The sequence below is a fragment of the Peromyscus maniculatus genome, chromosome 9, assembly GCF_049852395.1.
Source record: "Peromyscus maniculatus bairdii isolate BWxNUB_F1_BW_parent chromosome 9, HU_Pman_BW_mat_3.1, whole genome shotgun sequence".
Lineage (NCBI taxonomy): Eukaryota > Metazoa > Chordata > Mammalia > Rodentia > Cricetidae > Peromyscus > Peromyscus maniculatus.
This window is the reverse complement of record NC_134860.1, coordinates 86,506,191-86,529,248: the sequence shown is the minus strand read 5'-3', so window position 1 is coordinate 86,529,248 and position 23,058 is coordinate 86,506,191. Positions and strand designations below refer to the sequence as shown.

Below are 23,058 nucleotides of genomic sequence, written 5' to 3'. Positions count from 1 at the left end.
CTAACTCATGCAATAAGCACAGGACCTGGTACCACTGCCTAGATGCCTCCCAAACAGATCAAGCCAATCAACTGTCTCACCTATTCAGAGGGTCTGATCCAGTTGGGGGGCCCCTCAGCCTTTGGTTCATAGTTCATGTGTTTCCATTCATTTGGCTATTTGTCCCTGTGCTTCATCCAACCTTGGTTTCAACAATTCTTGCTCATATAAACCCTCCTCTTTCTCGCTAATTAGGTGAAGATGTTTTTGTTAATAGTTTTGAGGTACAAAATCTTGGGGAACAGTTTAAAGTTTATAAAGACATACATTCAATAGTTGAAGAAAGGACTCATTGAGGTCAGGGAACAGGAACAACAGCAGCTTGGCTACTGCTGGCTAACTCACCTTTCTTGCTAGGATAGTTTGGTGATCCAAGATGATTTTAATTCCCTGTACCAATTTCTGCCCTCAGCTTCCTGATATAAAAAGCTGTTGATGAATCGGTATGTACCCTGGAGATTGAAAGTAGAGCTCACTGATTGTTTTTAATATATAAATGTTTAGATTTGTGATGCTTTTAAAATTCTTTTTAAGATTACCTTTTGAGGTAAATTATAAAGTGATTGATCCTTTATTTTTAACAGCAAAATGCAGCCAGCCTTTCAGTAAAATTACTGGCTGAGAAAATTTACCTTGCTTCTGTATAGTGTTAATCTATAACAGGTTGCTTGGACATGAATGTATGTGGGTTATTAGGATAATTTGTTTTCATCTATAATACATACAATGTTTAATCATGTAAGAGAAATGGGAGACATTTTATACTTGTATTCACTGTAATCATTGATTTAAAAAGTAAAATGTAACCACGTTGTAATTTTTTTTTTTTGCTTGAAAAATTTTGCTTGGATACAAAAGGTCTATGGGAAAAATACACAAGAGAAAGAAAACACCAGGAAAGATGTAGAAGGAAAGTTAGAAGGAAGACATCCAGAGAGGTACAGAAGGATATGAGGTAAGAAAATAAATAAAGATGAGAGATGATAGAGCGACCCTAAACGTGTGTGTGTGTGTGTGTGTGTGTGTGTGTGTGTGTGTGTGTGTGTGTGTGTGTGAGTGTGCGCGCGCATGCTCCCTTCTTTTGCCCCAGGGAGTTAAGTTCAGCCCTGCCCTTTCTGGCCCCAGAGAATTAATGTTTTACTCCCTCAGATAGAAAAATCAAGTTGAGTAATTAGCTCAATGACTCTGTGGACCCCCCTCTGTCTCTGAGCTGGTGAAGGCTGCTCCTCAGAGCAGCAATAGTTACTATGCCTTTGTGTTAAGTATAATAAATCAGTCCTTACAAAAACAATTGCTGAATTAAAATTCTTGCTGTTGGCTAAGGAACAAAGTTGCCTTGAATGCAGAGTCCTGATGATTAGATGTTGTGGAAGGTGAAGGCAAAGGAGAATGAGTGGGGCTGGAATGATGAGGTCAAATATTACATGAAATGAATAAAGCCTCATCTTCCACATCATTGGAAGTGACTGTGTCCTGTCTGGTCCGCAGCCACTCAGATCCAAGTAAACACACAGAGGCTTATATTAATTAAACTGCTTGGCTTAACTCAGAACTACCACTGACTAGCTCTTATACTTAAACTAACCCATTTCTGTTCATCTATATGTTGCCACATGTTCCATGGCTTTACCTGTATGCCATCACATGCTGCTCCCTGGACAGCAGGCTGGTGTCTCCTGAATCAGCCTTCTTCTTTATAAAATTCTCCTTGCCTGCTTATCCTGCCTATACTTCCTTCCTGGCTACTGGCCAATCAGCATTTTATTAAACCAGTCTACAAATGCATTATCCCACACCAAGAAGGAAGATAATTACCAAGATTTTGTTAAGTACCTATTCTCTGCATGTGTTGATATATCACACTATAACCCATTAAGCTGTATAATTAGTATGTACTAATCTGTAATAAAGAAAAGCTTGACCAACAAATAGCAAGGAGTAAACAATTACATGGAGTCCCAAATCTTCAGTTTGGAGCATGGCAATTGCTCTAGAGAAGACGTCAACAGATCTTAATTAAAATAAAAAAATCAGAACAATTATTATTTTCCTCATGTCAAAATACATACCATTCAAGAAAACAAGAGATCAGTTAGTAAGTCTTGATCCATTTGTACTATACTATTTGGGATCTTGACAATCACTGATGTGCTTTGAGAACAATGATGTTACCCATAGACGGCTTTATCTCAGGGTCACCAGACTCCACATTGAAAACAAAAAGACTAATGAATTGTTCACTAAAGAACATTTTTTTCTGAAAACAAATCTTTATTCCTCTTATTAGAGTAATTAAGCACAAGTGAAATATTAAAATATAAGAAGAAAATGTATAAGTCATTGATTTGCAGGTGTTGGCTGAAAAATAGGACCTCTTATAAAACAAAATAAATTTGTGTAATTAATATTTGCTAATCCCAAATGAGAGAATTATTTTCATTTTTTAAAAATGTATTTGATCACCTATTTCACAGATATCAATTTCTTATTCCATAAAAATCAAGACAGAAATACTGGCTATTCTGTCTGGTTGCAGTAAAGTTTGAACTTTTTTCCTCCGAATGACATATAAGACAATCTAAGTTTAGAGTGATGGGATTTCAAACAGTGTCACATTCAATTCTCTGAGGAACAATAGCTGTGTAAACCAAATGACAATGTTCATGTCCTTTTACTAAGAATGGGAGTATCAGTAGAGTTCTTAAAGGTCACAAGAATATATTTCACCTAAATCATAAAATGTTATGTTTCACTCTTCACCTAAAAACACAGCTTTGTGTTTGTTCAAAGGACATAAGGATCTAGAGAATTGTCAATATCTCAAATTACCTAGCCTGATAGGTAATTTGCACAAGGCACATCATATTCTTCCTTTTCTACCTGCCTCAGTACAGTGAATTAAAAACTGTAGTTCCTCAAAGACTTGTTTGGAATATAAAGAGAACCAACAACAAATTCATTACAGAATGTTAAAAGTACTTATAAAATAGGAACAATTTGCAAATGACATGATTCTATAATCTCTCCAATGTCTTCATAAATATTAAAGTAACAAGATAAAAAACTTCTATAACAAAAATACCAGATATCACCACAAATATCAACCTTAGAGTGAGTTTTATTATAAATGTTCACACAATCAGTATCTATGTCAGAAGGAAAAGTTGTCCATAGAGCACATGAAAGTGTTCACAACAGCAGTACCTCAGATGTTAGCAGGCTGCTTGTGACAACAAAGTTAAATCCTGAGGGAGTTCACCCAGTTTGGTTTGCAAAGACTCCACAAATTTGAGAAGTTTTAGAATCAGATTTGATACCATATGTCAAGACACAAGATGTGAAAACCAACTGAGCAGACCTCTCTTCCTACACAGCCCTTTCTGTGTTAGATTGTCTGGAAATGGATTCAAGAGAAAGCAGGATTTGGAGCTTAGTGACAAAGAAAAAAACAAGATCTAGAAAAAGATGTGAATGCACAAGTAGAGAAACTAATAGAAACAAACCATTGTGTTTTAAAATATTACACAGATTATAAAGGTTATGTTAAAACACAATTTAACAAATAAACAACCATGAAGTGCCTACATTATAATGTGAAAAAAGATGAATTATCACATCATTACACAAAAACTAAACCATTCAAAGAGAGATATATTCATATAAAAGATGAATTTTGTAATCTGGCACTTGAAAACAAGCCGATAAGAGAAAGTACATATGATTGAAGAATATTATGAACTAAATATAGTAAAGTGATATCTGTAGATACATACTAAGATATAAAACTAGAGAGCAGAGACATAAAACCTAAACTTAAGAATACTCATCAGTGAGTGAACATGTGCGCACAAAATACTACGTGTAGCAAGTTAAGAAAAATAGACCATTTTTAGAGAAAATAGAGGTATAAAAAGAAAAAGCCCCCACACTGGAGGAGTGCAATTTATCAAAGAATGATCTTAGTAACTATAGGTTATAAAGATGAATTCTGAAAATATAAACAGGTAATAGATAAAAGCAAAAAATCCATTTATATAGACACACATATCTGTGTATACTTACCCAGAATTTGTAACAAACATATTGTAGAAATGTTGCTATATCTTTAAGAGAAAAAGTCTTAAGAGTAGTTAAGCAAAAGTTGTGTGAATTAGAAAGAACATGATATTTTAATTACAGTTTTCCATCCAAACTTCTCACCAGAAGAAAATGCCAGAGAATAATTTAGGTACTCAGAAGAGAAAATGAGAGTCAGTGATTATGAGTATAGCAAAATTTACCATTAAGAATAAAAGTGAAAACAGTTAGACACATAAAGGGTTCAAATGACATTGTTAACCAGAGTTTCCTGGAAACTTGTAGAGGAAGTAGCTCAAGTAAGGAAAAGAAAATAAATGTACTCATTATAGGACACTGCTGGTTTGGCCTAGAACTGAATTCTAGATGGTCCTGGGTGCTGGCTGGATTTATATCAACTAGACACATGGTGTAGTCATCTGAGAAGAGGAAACCTCAATTGAGAAAATACCTCCATAATTGAGAAAATACCTCCTGCCTGTAGAACATTTTCTTAAATAGCAATTGATTGTGCTGGGTCCAGACCATTGTGGATGGTGCCAACTCTGGGCAAATTGTCCCAGGTTTTATAAGAAAATAGGCTGAGCAAGCCATGTAGAGAAAGCCAATAAACAGCACCCCTCCATAACTACTTCATTCGCTCCTGCCTCCAGATGCCTGCCCTGCTTAATTTCCAGTTCTGACTTCCTTCAGTAATTGACTGCAATGTGGAAGTGTAAACCAAAAAAATCCTTTCCTCCCCAACTTGGTCTTCATTCATGGTATTTCATTGCAGCAACAGAAACCCTAAGAGACCCAGGGATGTAAAGGAAAACCAAATGCTTCTGCTCTGTTAAAGGAGCCTAGCAACAATATTATACCTAATGATGGTCCATTCTACTCATAAATCAGTGACTTGTTCTGCCATCATCAAAGAAGCTTCCTTCTGTGGAAACTGGGAATAAATACAAAGGCCCACAGCTGACTGATGTGCGGAGATTGAGAGACTTTGGTACACTCAACCCTCAATTAAATATCTCCCCTCAGGGTTCAGGCAACCTTGAGGAAGAGGGCATGGAATGATTGTAAAAGACAGAGTGAATGGAGGACACCAGTACATAGACACTGGTATTTAAACACTGCTAGACCAAAGCATGTAAGAACTCAGACACTGTGGCATCATATATAGGGCCTGCACAGTTCTGGGATGGATGGGGTCCTAGCACTTAGAGGAAGGGTACAAAAACCTACATTCCTAATCCAGAAACTATATACAGTGATAACCAATCCCAAATTCTAAAAGAAATAGTTTTCTACAACAGAGGTTCCCTGGGTATACAAACCCCTCTTAGGCTGGCTCAATTCCCAGCAGTAGATGCTGACACAAAATGAACTCAATGGCATTTCTTTGGTTCTCCGTCTCATTGTGGTTGTGCTGAATAGCTTTTTGTCAATTTAACATAAGCTAGTCACTGGAAAGGAGGGAGTTTCAGTTGAAAAAATGTCTTCATAATATCAATCATTAAGGAATTTTCTATATTAGTGATTGATAACTGGGTGCCCAACCCTTTGTGGGTAGTTCCATCCCTTGACTGGGTTCTATAAGAAAGCAGACAGAGCAAGTCATATTCAGCAAGTCATTAAGCACACCTCCGTGGTCTGTGTATCAACTCTTAGCTTCACATTCTTGCTCTGTTTGAGTTCCTGTCCTGCGTGGGAGCCTCGAGTTTTCCTAGTGAAATCTGAGCTTGATTTACCCAGCAGGACTTCATAAGAGGATGATTGGACCACAGGCCTGGCTCCCAGGTATTTTGAAGGGTCTACACTTGGTTGTTTCTAGCAAGGGGGAGAACTCTTTGGCACTGTTATAAAAAAGCCCTTTTGAATAAAGAACTGGGCCATTGGGTATTGACCCAGGTCCTCCCAATGCTATCCTGTGTCTTTCTTCTACTTCTCATTAGCTGATCCTATCATTCTACCTAATATTTCTTATTCCTCTCTTTTCTTTGTAGAAACCCTATAAAATGTAAGGGCTGGTCCCCCACAGTCCTGGCATCCTTCAATGATGAAAAATAAAATGGAAGTATAAGCCAAATAAACCCTTTCTTCCCCAACTTGTTTTTGGTCATGGTGTTGCATCACAGCAAAAGAAATCCTAAGACAAGTTGGAACCAATATAGTGAGGTATGGCTGTGGCAGACCTAACATATTGTGAGGAAGAAGGTGGGAGGACTTTAAAACTTTGGAGAAGAAAAATCACTGAGTGTTAGGAGTTCACTGAAGTGTTCTGTAGGAGATTAGAATGTAAGAATGTTGAAAACAGTGCAGATGATGAAGGCCTGTCTTGTAAAGGTTCAGAGTAAGGCAAAGACTCTTTTGAGTTATTTACATGAAGAATCTTTAATTCTCTTCAGCTGGAGCTGAAGAATCAGCTATGATTAAGATGAAACCTGAACCACTAAATTGAAACCTTTGTTTTACTGGGACAATTGATACTGGTTAGATGGAGCTGAAAAATTAACAGTGATTAAGAAGAAACCAGCATTATTGTGGTGCAATATTCTAGGAAGTTTTTTCTGAACATGGTTGAGGTGAAATCTTCTGGGAAATATTTCTTGAGGGTCAGCAAATAGAAGCTGTGCTTCAGAGGCAGCCAAATTTGTGTGGGCAGCTGAAGTTGGGAGTGTAAGGGTCACTCAGATGTTACTGGTTTCAAAGACATGATAGGGTCATGGAGAACAGATGAGGCTTGGCACTGTGAGAGGCCAGGCAAGGTCATTGCTGAAGGTGGTACAGTCTTAGTAGCAATTGAAGACCAGAATTGAAGGGATCAAGTTGAGGCTTGGCACCATGAAGTCAGCCTATGAAAGGCTATTCGTGAAAATGCAGCCCAGTTGCAGCAAAAGACCCTGGCAATTTAGAGATGCCAGTACCATGAGGTGGCCACCAGGAACAGCAGTAGCAGTAGAATGAAGCTATCCACCACTCAGAGTCTAGATGACAAGCTATGTGTGCTGCAGAGGGCAGACCTGAAGAAGCAACCCAAAACTGTTTGAGGAGTCCAGGACATCATGAGTGTATCTCAGACATGGACAGTTGGAGTTTGGTTTGATGTTGATCTGATTGTGGCTTTGCCCTGATTCCCCCATCTTAAAGTAAGAAAATATTTTATGTTTTACAGGAGCCTACAGTTGAGAGGTTTCAAAGTTTTAAAAGAGAGTTTGTAATTTTAAAAAGACTAGATATTTTAAGGGGACTGAACTTTTATTATATTTGAATTTGTAAAGACCATGGAATTTTTAAAGTTATTCATATTTTTAATGTGAGAACTTTGGGATGAATGAAAAAGGAAAAGTTTGTGGTTTACAGGTGATGTGTTTGTGTGTCAAGTTGATAAGCAGTTATTTGTATTCGATTACTTATGTTGACAACAAGATAGAGACACTGGAAAGGAAGAAGCTTCCGTTGAGGAAACGCCTCCATGAGATCCATATGTATGACATTTTATTAATTGTGATTCATGGTGGAAAGCAGGGCTCTTTGTTGGTCATGCCACTCTTGGGCTGGTGGCACTAGGTTCTATGAGAAAGCAGGCTGAGCAAGCCATGAAGAGCTAGCCAGTAAGCATCAACCATTCATGGCCTCTGCATCAGTCCCTGTGTTCAGGTTCCTGCTCTGTTTGAGTGCCTGTCCTGACTTCCTTCACTGATCAACAGTGATATGGAAGTATAAGCCAAACAAAGGCTTTCCTCAACTTGCTTTGTAGGTCAAAACCCTAATTAAGCTAGTGCTCAGCCAGGGCTTTTTTTTTTTTTTTTTTTTTTTTTGGTCCTTTTCCATATATGTTATAGTTTCTTTTTCATTTTTATGAGATTTTTGTGTTTGCAAATGTATGTTTCTGTAGATATACATGTTTCTTGACCTTTTCCTTTGTCTTCTGTTTGCTTGTTTTATCCTATTCTGCTTTGTTTGTTTTTATAATAATAATAATTATTATTATATTACTTTTTTATCCTAATCAGAGATAGAAGAAAGGATGTGGACTTGGGTGTTAGGGGAAAGGGAACAGTTGGAAGGAATTGGGAGAAGTTTAGGGAGGGGAAACTATATTCAGAATATATTGTATGAAAATAATCTATTTTAAATTAAAACCAAATACATGTGGGACCAGCAATAGCCTCATATTTTTAACAGAAAGTATAGTAAATATAATTAAAACAAATCATAGTAAATATTAGAAAAGAGGAAACACTGTAATGAGAACATTTGTCTACACCTTGTTTATAATAATGGTTACATAATTACATAATTTTGTGAAAAGTCATTAAACTGTGTACTCTTACTAGTGAATTAAATGATATGTAAATAACATCTTAATGGATTTATAAGGCAAAAGGTTTTTTATTATAGTTATATGAATTCAAACTTTCTCTAGCTACTCCACCACCCTGAAGCCAAGGGTAAATGCATTTCTATAGCCAGCATGTGAACCATAACAAAATGATGATGCCTTTAAAATTAGAAAGGCGAACAACAGTAATTACTATTGTGGAGATCTGTGCTCTTGGGCTTATGAAAGCCTGATTCTGTGACCTGTTTTGAGTACATGAGTATTTACCTTGTGATGATGCATTAAACAAAACATGCACTTTAGCATTATAATGTGACAAATCCTAAATAAAAAATTGTAAAAGGACTGTGTTTTTAATATCAAATCACTAATGTTATTTAAGAAGGTAAAGGTGTATGCATACCCAGACACATTTGGAGGTCTCTGTGTGTGCATAAATGTATACACAGTTGTGTTTGTATACATTTGTACATATGAATTAGTACAATTCGGAAAGAGATAGATCTGAGAGATGGGGTAGGGGCAGGAAAAGGGTGTTATAGCTGAACTTAGCATCTCCAAACATTCTTCTTGTCATTATTTCCTCAATAATATACATGATATTTAGACTATATTAAATATTATAAATAACAAAAACTAATTATTCCAAAGGTTACTAACAATAAAGCAATTATCAATACTACTTCATGGATTTAAAACTAATTATATATAGAAATTTAGTTTAATTTTGTGGAATTTGAAGAAGAAATAATAAAATTATTTTGCTTTACTATAACATGACAGCTGCAATAATAGGTTGCTTGATATATCACAAAAATGGAAGCTATTATTTATAAAATTGAAAGAAGAGTTTTGAAGTAGATAAAAGTTCTTAGAATGCAGTTTGGTTCTGTTTTCACATTGATATTGTAATGTAAAAAGACAAGTGAAGAATAAAACTGATTTTTATAATTGCCCTAATATTCCAGTCACTACGGTGAGTAGCTCTCTTGCTAAATAAAAATATTACTATCTTAGCTTAGTTTTCTGACTTTAAAGACATGGAGTCTTTTGAAAAATATGTATCTAGAAAGTCAAGGATGACTCTCAGAATTTTAGTTCTAACTATCCTGAGCCCTAGACTTACAAAAATTCAACAATGTTAGAAGACAAAGATCTGTATGTAGAATATGATCAGAAAGAAATAATCCCTAAACACGAATATCTCAATAACAATTCACTCTTTCTTTATTAATAAATTACATACCCATCAAAGATCCCCCTCCCAACTCACCCCCCATTTCCTCTTACACTTTCCTCTTCAAAAAAGAAAATCTGTTTGTACTAGAAATCCTATTTTATTTATTTTTGGCCATAATTTCGCAAACACCTCCTCATTAAGTGAAGTATATTTCTTAAATTATATCCATATGATAATCACCTGATTACAAAGCGATAAATTGTCATTTGAAACTATGTTGGTCTGCTGAAAACTTGTGTGTGTGTGTGTGTGTTTTTTAATATTATTGTGTACAACTTTGGTTATTCCTCATACAAGCCATTCATGAGACCAGAAGACCAAGGCTCAAAAAGAATGAAAAAATAAATTTATATGATTGTAGAGAATATAAAATTAATAATGTGAAAGATCAATGTGGCTTCTACAATTAGTGCTAGTCTTCAAAGGATACTTCTTATTGTCAGGAATTCATGCAAATTAGACGAAAAGAGAGCAAACACAGCACCAGTTCATGAAAATTTACATCTTATGTTTTTTAAGTAAGTTTAGCCTAAAATGACTTTGCCTTAAAATATTTACACAGGATAGAAGGAAAATATTTTTATATGAATTCCTTTGAGTTTCTTTCTTTAGGGGGTGGATCGAATTCTTTCTATACCCACATGTTTAAATGCAAATTAAATGATTTGAAGTAACTGGGAACTTCAAGAAATTGTTAGCATTGTTTCATTGGAAAAGAATATTTGCTGTCTTAGTTTTGCTTCTTTACTTTTTCACACACAGTGTCAAGTGTGCTGCCAGTGTTTGTTGACCAGCATATCTAGGCAAACACAATTCAAAGAAGAAAGTGAACTGACACAATGTTTGGGCACATATAAAGAGCTATGGAAATGTTTGCCTATCATGGCTAACAGTGAGTGGTCTAAAAGAATTAAGACTTAAGAATCATACTGCCTAGATATTATTAGACTTCCAAGCATCCAGGCAGCATTAAGGTGGGTAGATACTCATCTAGTACAAAGTTCTACTTGTTTCTTTAGATTATTTCAGGGTTGTAGTGACTCCCTATCCTTCTGATCTTCAATGACACAGAAAATTCCACAGTCTTTTGTGTAATCTCAAAATTTGGGAATGTTTTTCTAACATCTGTATATCTGGAATACAGCTCCATGTTTCAATTGATCCACTCTCACTATTTTCCCTAACCATTTTGGGCAGGCATACCTGGCCCCATGATACAATGATAAAATGTTATATAGGGCTCACTCTGCTGTAATACCCAGGAGAGTGACTTGCCTCTAAGCAATAGCTTGGGAGTTTACTCAGTGCAAACTTAAAATCCTGACCACACTCTGCATAAACTTTATTTCTTTCCCAAGAGTAGAAGGCATATTACAGCAACTTTTGTGTTCTTTCAGAAAATTCTGTCAATGTCTAAGGGAAAGCCCACAATGAAGGTAAATTCTTCTCTTATATGAAGGTAGGAAAAAGACACTTAGAAATGCTTTGATTTTGTTAAAAAGGCAAGTGTCAGTCTCAGAAAATTATTGTTTCTATTCCTGGTGTACCTAGAGGTTCCTCATGCAGTACCTTTGCAGGCATGGATTACTGGTGGAAATAAACATTTTTGTTTTTGTTTTTATTTCCTTGCCCTATTCTTACACACATACACAGTATATGTATATGTATATATATATGAAAGATATGCATGCATGAGAGTCTGCATCTACAATTAACAGTACACAGTACATAGATTTGGAACTTTAATTCTCAGAAGAATTATATTCATATTTGAGTACACTGATTCATATTTATTGGGAATAATGTAAGATTATTTTTAGTTAATATGACTGTGATTAAATTTTTTTCACTAATTCCTCTGTATGGTAGTATGAGATTGAATTAATAGCATTTATTCATCTTTTTTAGTAAGAATAAATCTTTTTTTATTAAGAAATTCCCTATTCATTTTACATCTAAACTACAGATCTCCCTCTCCTCCTTCCTCCCACCCCCAGCCTTCCCCCCCCCATCTCAACCCCCATTCCTACCTTCTCCAAGGCAAGGTCTACCTTGGGGAGTCAGCAGATCCTAATACACTCACTCAGTTGATGCAGGTCCAAGTCCCTCCCCCTTCATAATCTTATAAAAGCAGTGATATAAAGAAAATCCAGTATTTTTTTTCTCTAGCAGTAAGCATGTTCTACAGTAGTATTCTGGATAGGACATGTAATGTATATTAAGGATAGTTGTTTGGTCACTTACCCTCACATATTCCTCATATCCATATATAAAACTCAAAAGATGCACATTCATTACTTGAAAATCCAAAGCAATATTCTTACCAAAGATATCTGAATATTTTTAGAGATTGCATTTTACTTTATGTGCAGGAGTGTTTGCCTGACTGTGTGACTGTGCACTACTTGCAGTAGGCGCCAATGGATGCTACCCCAGTACTCTGTCTAGCTGTGAAACCTAGGGAAACTGTCCTACCTCCTCCCTAGATGTCTGTTGGTACTGCCTTGCTGGCCATCCTGTTTATACAGCTACCTCTAGGAGAGACATTTTTTACAGCAGGCCTCTTGGCACCCTCATTCTTTTTTGTTTATTTTACATCCCAACCACAGTTCCCCCTCCCTCTCCTCCTTCAACTCCCCTCACCTCCTCCCACCGACCCTCATCCACTCCTTAGAAAGGGTAAGGCCTCCCATGGGGAGTCAACAAGGCCTGCAATGTTCAGTTGAGACAGGACCAAACCCTCCCCAGAATCAAGGCTGTGCAAAACATCCCACCATATGGAATGAACTTCAAAAAGCCCGCTCATGCACCAGGGATAGATCCTGGTCCCACAGCCAGGGGTCACACAAACAGACAAGGCTACAAAACTGCCACCCACATGCAGAGGTCCTAATTTGGTCCCATGCAGGCTGCTCAGCAGTCTGTCTAATATCTGTGTGATCCCACAAGTTTGGGTCACCTGTCTCTGTTCCTGTAATCCCTCTTCCCTCTCTTCAACTGGACTCCCAGAGCTCAGCCTGGTGCTTAGATGTGGGTCTCTGCATCTGCTTCCATCAGTTACTGGATGAAGTTTCTATTATGATAGTTAGGATATTCACCAGTCTGATTACACCCTCTCCACTATTGCTAGAGGTATTAGCCTTTGGTTATCCTTGTAGATTGCTGGAAATTTCCCATGCATCAGATTTCTCCCTAGTCCCATAATGACTCCCTCTACCCAGATATATCTTTCAGTGCTCTCCCACTCCATCCTTCCCACAATAGCACCATCCATTCCCTCATGTTCTCATCCCCCATGCTCTCCCCTTACTGCCCTCCAACCCCCAGTTTACCTAGATCTCATCTCTTTCCCCTTCCCATGGTGATCCATGCATCACTTTTAGGATCCTCCTTGGTACCTAGCTTCTTTAGAGCTATGGGTTGTGGTCTAGTTATCCTTCGCTTTACATATAGTATCCATTTATGAGTGAGTACATACCATGTTTGTCTTTCTGGGTCTGGATTACCTCACTCAGGGTGATTTTTTTCTAGTTGCATCTATTTGCCTGCAAATATCATGATGTCATTTTTTTATATATAGCTGAGTATTATTCCATTGTGTATATGTACCGCATTTTCTTTATCCATTCTTTGGTTGAGGGGTATCTAGGTTGTTTTTAGTACTGGCTGTTATGAATAATGCTGCTATGAACATACTTGAGCAAGTTTCCTTGTGGTATGATTGAGCATTCCTTAAGTATATGCCCAAGAGTGGTATCATTGGGTCTTGAGGTGGACTGATTCCCAGTTATCTGAGAAATCCCCATACTGATTTCCAAAGTGGCTGTACGAATTAGCATTCCCACCAGAAGTGGAGGAGGGTTCTCCTTGCTCCATGTCCCCTCCAACATAAGCTGTCATTAGTGTTTTTGATCTTAGCCATTCTGACAGGTGTAAGATGGCATCTCAGACTTCTTTTGCTTTGCATTTCCCTAATGACTAAAGATGTTGAGCATTTCCTTAAATATATTTTGGCCATTGGAGATTCTTCTGTTGAGAATTCTCTGTAGCTCATTTTTTAACTGGATTATTTGGTATTTTGATGTGTAGTTTCTTGAGTTCTTTATATATTTTGGAGATTGGTTCTCTATGAGATGTGGAGTTGGTGAAGATCATTTTTCCATTCTGTAGTCTGTCATTGTGTCTTATTTATGGTGTCCTTTGCCTTACAGAAGCTTTTCAGTTTTAGGAGGTCCCATTTATTCATTGTTGCTCTCAGTGTCTCTGCTGCTGCCACCCTGATTCTTGATACCCATTATTGCTTAGCAAAACCAAGTGGTTAGATCTGAAATCATATACACACAAGCAACAAAAATGACTTAGCATTATATATATATATATATGAAAATATAATTAAATATAATTATAAATATAAATTTTAATCAAAGGAAAAGAGGCTATGAATTTGAGATTGGAGTTCTTAGTATAGGTTAGAGTGAGAGTACTGAGGAAATTTTGGAAGGAAGAAGTGAAGGTGGAAGTGAGGTAATTCTATATTAATTAAAAATATATATTAAAATTTCAAAGAAACAAGTCACAAATTAAAACTGTTTTCTACAAAAATAAGCATCGTCTATCATCCTTTAGTCTTACATGTTAATATAACTGCAGTAAGTATTGAAAAAATAAGGAAATGAAAAGTGTTCAAACTACTGTAATTAATATCAATATATTGTGCTGTAAAATATTAAACATAATGAGCAGGATGATGAATGATGTGATACCTGCATCAGAGATGTCCAGCCACCATTTCCTACAGGATTTCTACTTTGAATATTTATTCATTTATCAAATCACTTTAACAGCTACGGCTGCCAAGTGAAAGACCATGACATTAGAATTTAGGTAAATGAAAGAAGAGGTTCATTAATTTAGTAGTATCAAGAGTTACCTAGATCATCCGATGCCCTCACCTCCAGTTGGTATGAAAGGACTGCCAAACCTGGCAAAGTAAATTTGATCCCCAGGACTCATTCACAAACGGAAGGAGAAGTTCAATTTTCACATTTGTTTGTCCTTTAAAGCCCACACAAGTGGCTTGACAAAGCACACTACACACACACACACACACACACACACTGAACAAATGAATATAAAATTGATTATAGTAGTGACTATATAAGTTTACAAAATTTTAAAAATAATGCATACAAAACATTTTGAGAAGATATTATTTCAGCTACCTTGTATTATATGTTATGTATATTTCCCTATGTATATTTATGGAAACTCAAATAACAAACCAAGAATATAGGTTGCTTTCCACAAACTGAAGGCAAGGCCCCATTGCTAAAGATAACACCTATACAAGCGATTGAATATGTGGAAGTGGAACCGGTGCCTACAAAGTGCATTCGCTCCTTTGTTCAAGCAACTTTGTTTTAGGAAGGTGCTCTGAAGGCTACAAAGTATAAATATAAAAACCAAGCAAGCCACAAAACTTTGGCTTGACAATGGTTTTCTGCCTGGGTGATATGCTAGGGCAATGGTAGCACAAAATTTGTGGCAGTAACCAACCAATGTCTGATTTGACTTAAGGAAAACTCCATGACATAGAACCCACACCTGACAATTCTTAGATGACAAAGAACCTGATATTAGATATCCCAGGGATCTAGGGCAAGACTAAATACTGTGTGTGTGTGTGTGTGTGTGTGTGTGTGTGTGTGTGTGTGTGTGTGTGTGTAATGTGGTAGCAATAAAATGACTCCTAAGGACATTCTGTACTCATTAATCAGTGCCTTACTCAGACATCATTGGAGAAGCTTCCTCCTGCAGCAAATGAGAACAAATACAGGCATTATGCAGAGAGTGAGAGAATTTGGAACACTAACCACTAAATCGGTGTCTCTCCAGGTGGTACAGAGAGTGAAAGAGTCAGAAGGGATTGATAACACACACACACACACACACACACACACACACACACACACACACACACACACACACACAAAACAGGCCTGATAAATCAACATGATCAAAGGTCAATTGAACTCATTGAAAATGAGGAAAATGAGGTAGCAGGTACAGGACCTGCATGGGTTTCTACCAGTCCTCTGCACATATATTATGGTTTCTAGTTTAGCTTTTTAAAATGGTATTCCTGATTGTTTGTATGAGTGGGTATCTGGTTCTTGTCCTTTTCTTGATCTCTTTTTCCTTTATTTGTTTGTCTTATCCAACTATAATTTAATAGTTTTTGTCTGTCATATAATACTTTGCTATTATCCCTTTAGCCTGTTGGCTTTTTAATGCCAGACAGAGAGGAGATGGATCCAGATGGGAAGGGAAGAAAGGGAATGGGAGAAGGGAGGAGATGGGGGGAAGCTGTAAGAGGAATATATTATATGAGAAAAGAAACTATTATTATAAAAGGAACAATAGACTAAAATAAGATAGAAAAGACAAAACATGTGACTTTCCTCATTTCCATAATTATTAATCTCAATAAAATCCAAATCAAAATAAAGCCTAATTTAGTGTGTTTTAGTCTCTCCCTTCCAATTATTCTTGAAAATAGAAGACTAGTGCATTTGCAATGTTATCATGTTTTAAAAGTAACAAAATCGAAGAGTACAGACCAAATCTTTTTTGTGAGATTACAATTACAAATGTGATTTTCATAATCACTTAAGTGTTTGTTGGATTAGGATAAATATTGGTTATCATTTCCATGGTCTTCCTTGTAGTATTCAGAACCCCATAAATATGAATTTACTAAAGATTTCTACTTAATTATTGTATCATTATAAGAGGCAAAATAATGTGACAAATTTCCAACAAAACACACAAAGCCAAACAATAATATTTGTAAATTCTCTTACCTAGTACAAGCTTATAATCAGCATAATGTCTCAGACAATATAATGACTCATAATTCATTTGGGGTGATGAAGTGGCTGAACAGGTAAAGACCCTTGCCCTGAAAATTTAGAGACTGTATTCTGAGACCTGTAACCCATGTCAAGGTAGATGGAGAGAATTTACTGCATATAATTGGCCTCTGACATTCATGTGTGCATAGAGGTCCAAATTCTGAACCCAATAATAAATACTCTAAATTTAATTAATTAAAAATAACAAGTAGGAGATCCTTAATATTACAAAATTGTTCTAAAGTATATGAGAATTAAACATATATGTATATGTTAGTGGCACCAGCCATATTTTAGCATATTAAACATTGATTATTTTGATTGATGTGTTGATGCTCTGTGGTTCATAACTATATTCATATGCATAATAAGCATCTTTAAACTGATGTTGCCTTTTTTTTCATCTGGATATGAGCAAGCAGTGTTTGGTTTTCCTAATGCTAATTATTGTGGGACATAAAGAATGTTATGATGATAATAAAGCTATTAATATAATTCACAAGGTTTTCTACACTAGATTGTCTGTATATAATATTGACTCTATTAATTTCCAGGGCCATTGAATATAAGCGATTATGGGAGAATTGCCCTGTCATGGCCATAGGTAAATCATGTTATAAGCTCCACTGGATAAGACCTCTTAAAATTATATTGGAATCTATAAATATGATCTGGACAAAGGATGGAAGCCTTTATGGCAGGGTAATGACAGTGTCACAGTAAAGCAAAGTATAACTGAGCTGAATGTTTAGAGAGCTCATTGCCAGTGTTGGTCTTTTATTGGCTTTACTTTGGGACAAGACACCACTGATTTCACTGGGTTTCTGTTGCCTATTTGCAATGTTGATTGATGGAAGAAAGCCAATATCCTTTCCAGCTAAAGAAATCATATGTGGCTATTAAATTAAATTATGTTTTTGTTGGAAATATAAAATTTTTTATTATTTCTATTAGTTTTTCTTGTATATACATTCATTTAAAAAGCTTAGTGATATTAAAATGGGAAAGTTAATTTTCTCGAAAACATCTAATTATTGATATATGTATCAATATAAGGATATATCTCACACTTTCTAGTATTTGAAATCACTGCTGAACTGAAAGGCTTGCCTTTCCTTCTCTTTATGGTATGCCTCAGTTAGGTTCCTGGCTAGATTTTGCTGAATTTTCTAGGTAGACAGTGCTGTGAGAAGGTGGAATTGCTGAAAGGTTAATTAAGATTTGTTTACATGATGGCAGAGAGTGGAAATTATATTGCATATTTGTTACAATGGTTAGTATACAATCCTTGAAAAATATTTTTACTCCAAAACACAGAACACAATTGCCATAGAAAACAGTCAAAATCTATTTTCTTGAAAAGTAATAATTAGTCTTTTCTTGTTAAAAACTAGAAAATGGAGTAAATGTAAAGCTTGGACTTTGATATAAATCCCTCTTTACACATTCAAATGTATAAACTGTCATTACTATTATCAGAATAATTCTTTAAACATGTTTTCATACACATGAGTGAGTTCACATGCCATTTATAAAATTATGGTTTTATGTTCCTTTACTAGTTATTCCTTGCTCATTGACTTGAATTCCTTACTAATACATTTTTGTTTGTTTCATAGGATTGACGTTTACATAAAATTTAAAATGCAGATTTAAATCCATGAGGGTTCTGTGCACAATAAACCTAGATCTTATTAAATTGCTAAAACTTCTTAACTAAATGACCAAAAAGAAGTCTGTAATTTGCTAAACTTCAATCATCTCACCAATCACATTAGTATTACAAAAGTACAAACTTTACAGTTTATGGGGAAAACAATTTTCATTAAGTCATCAATCTATAAATGTTATCACGGGTCATGAAAATGCTGAAATCTGAATCTACAAGTGGACAGTCATCAGGCAATTATATGTAAAATTGGATTTCTGACCATGACCTACCTTAATTGCTCACAAAACCAACTGCTTGCCCATAGGAAGCAATTTACAAATCCACCCTAAAGCATAAACCCGCAAAAAGTAACAGCCCAGACAAATAGAAATTTCTTTAGCATTTGATGTAAAGTAACCATGACTGATTAGTAACTGACTGCTTTCCTAAAACTGTATCTAGCATTTCTGTTTTAGTTAGCCTACCGTCAACCTCCCCACACCAGCAGTCTCCAAATGAGACTTACCTTTAACTTCCATTTGTTCTCATATTTCATTACTCTTGCACTTGTCTTTTTGAGTCTTTGCTAAAATGCAAGTGACGATGCCCAATTTGCTTTCAAATCTAATAAATGACTTTGGCTTTTTCACTTATTTAGATTTGGTAGTGCTTTGCCTGGTGAGACAGTAGTAAAAATTCTTGACATTGCTATATTATACAGAATATGGCAAGGGAGAGTGAACACATCAGGAAAAACTTTTGTATATGTAATTTTCTAATTTGGAACCTACTTAATTCCATGAAAGCTTGTTTTGTGTGTAATTAACAGTTTTTACCTTACACATCACAACACTTTACACTAGATAAGTACCATACTGTCCGGTAATCACCCCGTCTTATACTAAGAAGTTCAAGTTGATTCTCTTACTAGTATAAAGCAATCAAAATTTAAGTAGTATATGATTTCCTTATTTAGAATTCAGACCCGGAGGGTAATACACAAATTCCCTGTACCTGGACTTCTATGAGTCAGTTCAGTAGTATTTTGAAAAATTATTAGTATAGTTTAACTAATTATTTTTCTAGACATTTCGGGTTGTCAAAATGCATGCCAAATCTTAATGATTTCATAGTTTATCTAAGGAAATAGTACAGGTAGTATTTAGTAAAGATAAAACATTTTAAGTAAATTATTGAATGCAGCATAGGAAGATATCCTTGTCCTAGGAAAGGTCCTTGAGGGTAAGGAATACAGAGTATATCTAAGAAGTTGATGCTTTATCTGGAATAAAAAGGGCAGGTCTACCACAGAAGGGGATGTCTGAGCAACTATTGAACATATACTACACTTCTATTCAGTCATACATCTGGCAGAAAAAGGTGCTTCAGAAGAAAAACGTTAACAGCAAAAGCTATGAAATGTAAGCTGGTTCAACTAAGCACAATGGAACATAGAGGCCATCATGGCTGGAGTAAGGAGATGATGGTAAATGAGGAAAGTTATATATATACACACATACATATTGAGAGAGACCATAGCATGTGTGAAATCTACAAATATTATTACGATAAAAGTGAGAAAACATGGAAAGACTTAGAGCAGAGGTGTGAGGCAGTGAAATTTGTTTCTTAAGTTAACAAGGAGACTAAATATATGAAGGATAGAGTGTTATGGTGGTCTGAATAAGAATAGTTACTCATTGTGCCATGTTGATGGCCTGTGTTACTACTGAGGACCATGTTGTTGTCTGTGGTCCATGATACCATTGAAGGACATAATCTGTGCTGCCACCTGAACCCATGTTGATGTCTGTGAGCTTGTCTACCACTGAGGGCCATGATGATGTCTATGGTCTGTTCTCTCCTCATGTAGAAGGCCATTATCCATTCTGCTGCAGAATGTAAAAGGTTAGAAAGCTTATTTTGCAGTGGCATTGATGACTGCTTACTCATCATCAAGAATGACAGACAAAGTTTCTGTGGCAAGTTTTCCCCTGACATCCCCCACTTCCTCCCTCCAAAAAAACATTCTAGACATGAAGGCATTGAAAAGAACTCTTAAATATTGTGACAGGGATGCTGAAGCATAGCTTGTCACAGTTGATGACTTCTGACCCTGTGCTCACAAATATGGGGACATCCACTGGAGCCTTGTCAGCCTCCCTGTGGTGGAGCATGCAAAGAATAGGAACTGTCACTCCCACAACCATGTGGCCAATAGCTGTTGACCTAGTTGTGGGGACACAGTAGCCCCTTCCTCATACATGCGTGAATGTAAATGACTTGATCTTGCACAGTTAACCACAGCGGCTGTGAGCTCATATGTACACCAGCCATTTCATGTCCAAAAAAAAACCAACAGTATTTCATAGCTCTTTACAATCCTTAACTCTTGCATTCTGTCCATCTCTCTTTTCTGAGATTTGCTTATGCAGGTTGATATAGATATATCATCTTTGCCCGAGCATTCACAGTGGTATATTTCCTCCTCTTTGGAAAGGTATGAGTCTCTTCACTAATTACTGTATACTTCAATAAAATCATGAATCTGATCAAGGCTGAAAGTAGCAAAAATCTATGGACTAAAAACAAATATTTAGTAGGATTTTTAAGATGATCATTTAGAAAAATAACAACAGTAGATCACCACCTTATCCTCTGCAGGGCCTATGTCCTCCATAGCCATGGTTTTTGACCATGTTTTCCATATCATATACTGATTTTTATTGAGAATAATAAAGTACAATCCAGAAAACAGTTGGTTACAACCATAAACAGTAATAGAATGATTGTCCCACTGAGCACATCTTGCTGGCCACTTGGTATATCATGAAGGATCCCAGTGCTGAGGATTTCCTTCCCCAACTGTCTATACAGCATTTCCAAGAACAATGAATGCCACAGAGCAGAGAGGAAATTCCACATCATTTCATAATTGATTTGTTTATGTTCTGAAAACAAACTATGTGATACCTTCTGCCATAGTGTCTTAGTATCTACTTATGGTGGGCTACACAAAGTAGTAGCTATAATCGTGTTGCATTAGGTGTCTCTGGGGGTCTCTCAGGCTAATAACTCATAGAGAAGTAACTTGTTATTAGCACTGAGATTTGAATTTAGTAACCCACATCTTTTGGGAACACTGATGTCACTCATTTTGGATACCTCTATACAAATTCCTTTAAAAATATTTAGTTTGTCTTTTATTTAAAGTGTAAAATTTCAAAACTTCACATTTTAGTTTGTCTTGTATTGAAAGAATTATACCACATTCCATCCATTTCCCCTCTCTATTCCCTCCCAGGTATCCTCTCACCAAACCTTCCCATATCCCCACAAATCTCAAATTGATAGCCTCTTTTCCTTTGATTTGTGTGTGTGTGTGTGTGTGTGTGTGTGTGTATGTACTAAGAAATATATAAATTTAGCCTGCTTTTTTTGTTGTGGTTGCTGTTTGTGTATACTTGTTTTCAAGGCTGCTTAATCTCCATTGGTTAACCAGTAATATTGCTCATTCAGTTAGAAACTAATTCTCCTTCCAGAAATCCAAAAGTGCCTATAGTTTTTGTATAAGGGTTGTACCCTGCAAAATTTTCCATTCAAGAGGTTCTTGCACAAAAGAAATACTGTTACTATTATATATAATTACATAAACATATATGAATACATATAAAATTATATATATACATATAATTTATTTCTATACTTCTACTAGTTACTGAGGCACTGTATATGGAGCAGATGATAATACCCTAAAAATTTCTCAATAATTATTCCTTTCTATAAATATAGAGATAGAGTTATCTTCACTCAGGTGGAAAAATATTAATTGAATCCGTATTTGTATAATATTTTGAGTATCTACTAGAAGTTCAGGTGCTTGCCATACTCAGAAGTTAAACATATAATTTAGAAGATGTGATGTATTTTTAAAAACGTCTCCTTTGTCAATGATGTTATTATTGGTAGAAAACAAAAAGCAATGACCAGAAAAATAATTATAAAGAATAGAAATTGAACACTGTCAAATAAAGTAAGTGAGAGATATTAGTTTTGATCTAGAAAAATGAGGGTTTTTTTTGTACAAATTTACCTATATTTAGATACGATTAACTTCACATATGTGGGATTACATCATATATTCACTAGTAGCATTCTCAATGCCAAAATATGATGAATTTTGATAGATTTTCTATATATTCTATAATATTTCTATATTTTCATTTAAATTTCCACTGAATACCTTGTATGGGTGGTTTGAATGAGAATGCTCCACTCTAAGTGGGCTCCTCATATTTCTTTATATTTTTTTACCCAGATGTGGAACTGTTTAGGAAGGTTTAGGAGGTGTGGACTTGGAGGAGGTGTATCACCAGGAGGGGCTCTGAGTTTTCAGATGATTTGTGCCATTTTTCAATATGCTTTCTGCTTCTTAGTTTTGGACCAAAATGTGAGCACTCAGAGGTCTTTGTTCAAACATCAAGAACTATGACCCTCTGAAACTGTAAGCACCATTATATGCTTTTTTGTTATGAAGTTGCCGTGGTAACACAGTTGTGTCATAGCAATAGAAAAGTAACTATTACAGTTTAACACCAAAAGTAGGCACATCTGCCTTACAGCTATAATGTATATTGTACTAAGTGGGATTTATTATTTGAGATACAGTTGATGACAAGTTTGTGCTGTTTCTTCCTACTTTGCTGCCTGTTGTGAACTTTTCAGACACTGAAGTAAAAGTCTGCCACCATCAACCATAATTTAAAGGCTGATCTGAGAGACAGAACAAGGAATCCTGGTAGTTAAT

The 23,058-nt window shown here is 35.8% G+C and overlaps 1 long non-coding RNA gene across 1 annotated transcript in view; it reads left to right on the top strand.

Annotated features, from left to right (window-relative positions):
* LOC121832112 (uncharacterized) overlaps positions 1–23,058 on the top strand; it is a 70,339-nt gene that overhangs the window by 3,136 nt on the left and 44,145 nt on the right. The window contains exon 2 of the long non-coding RNA XR_006075643.2: positions 898–994. This is a non-coding gene — a long non-coding RNA (uncharacterized LOC121832112). The remainder of the gene's footprint in view (positions 1–897; positions 995–23,058) is intronic.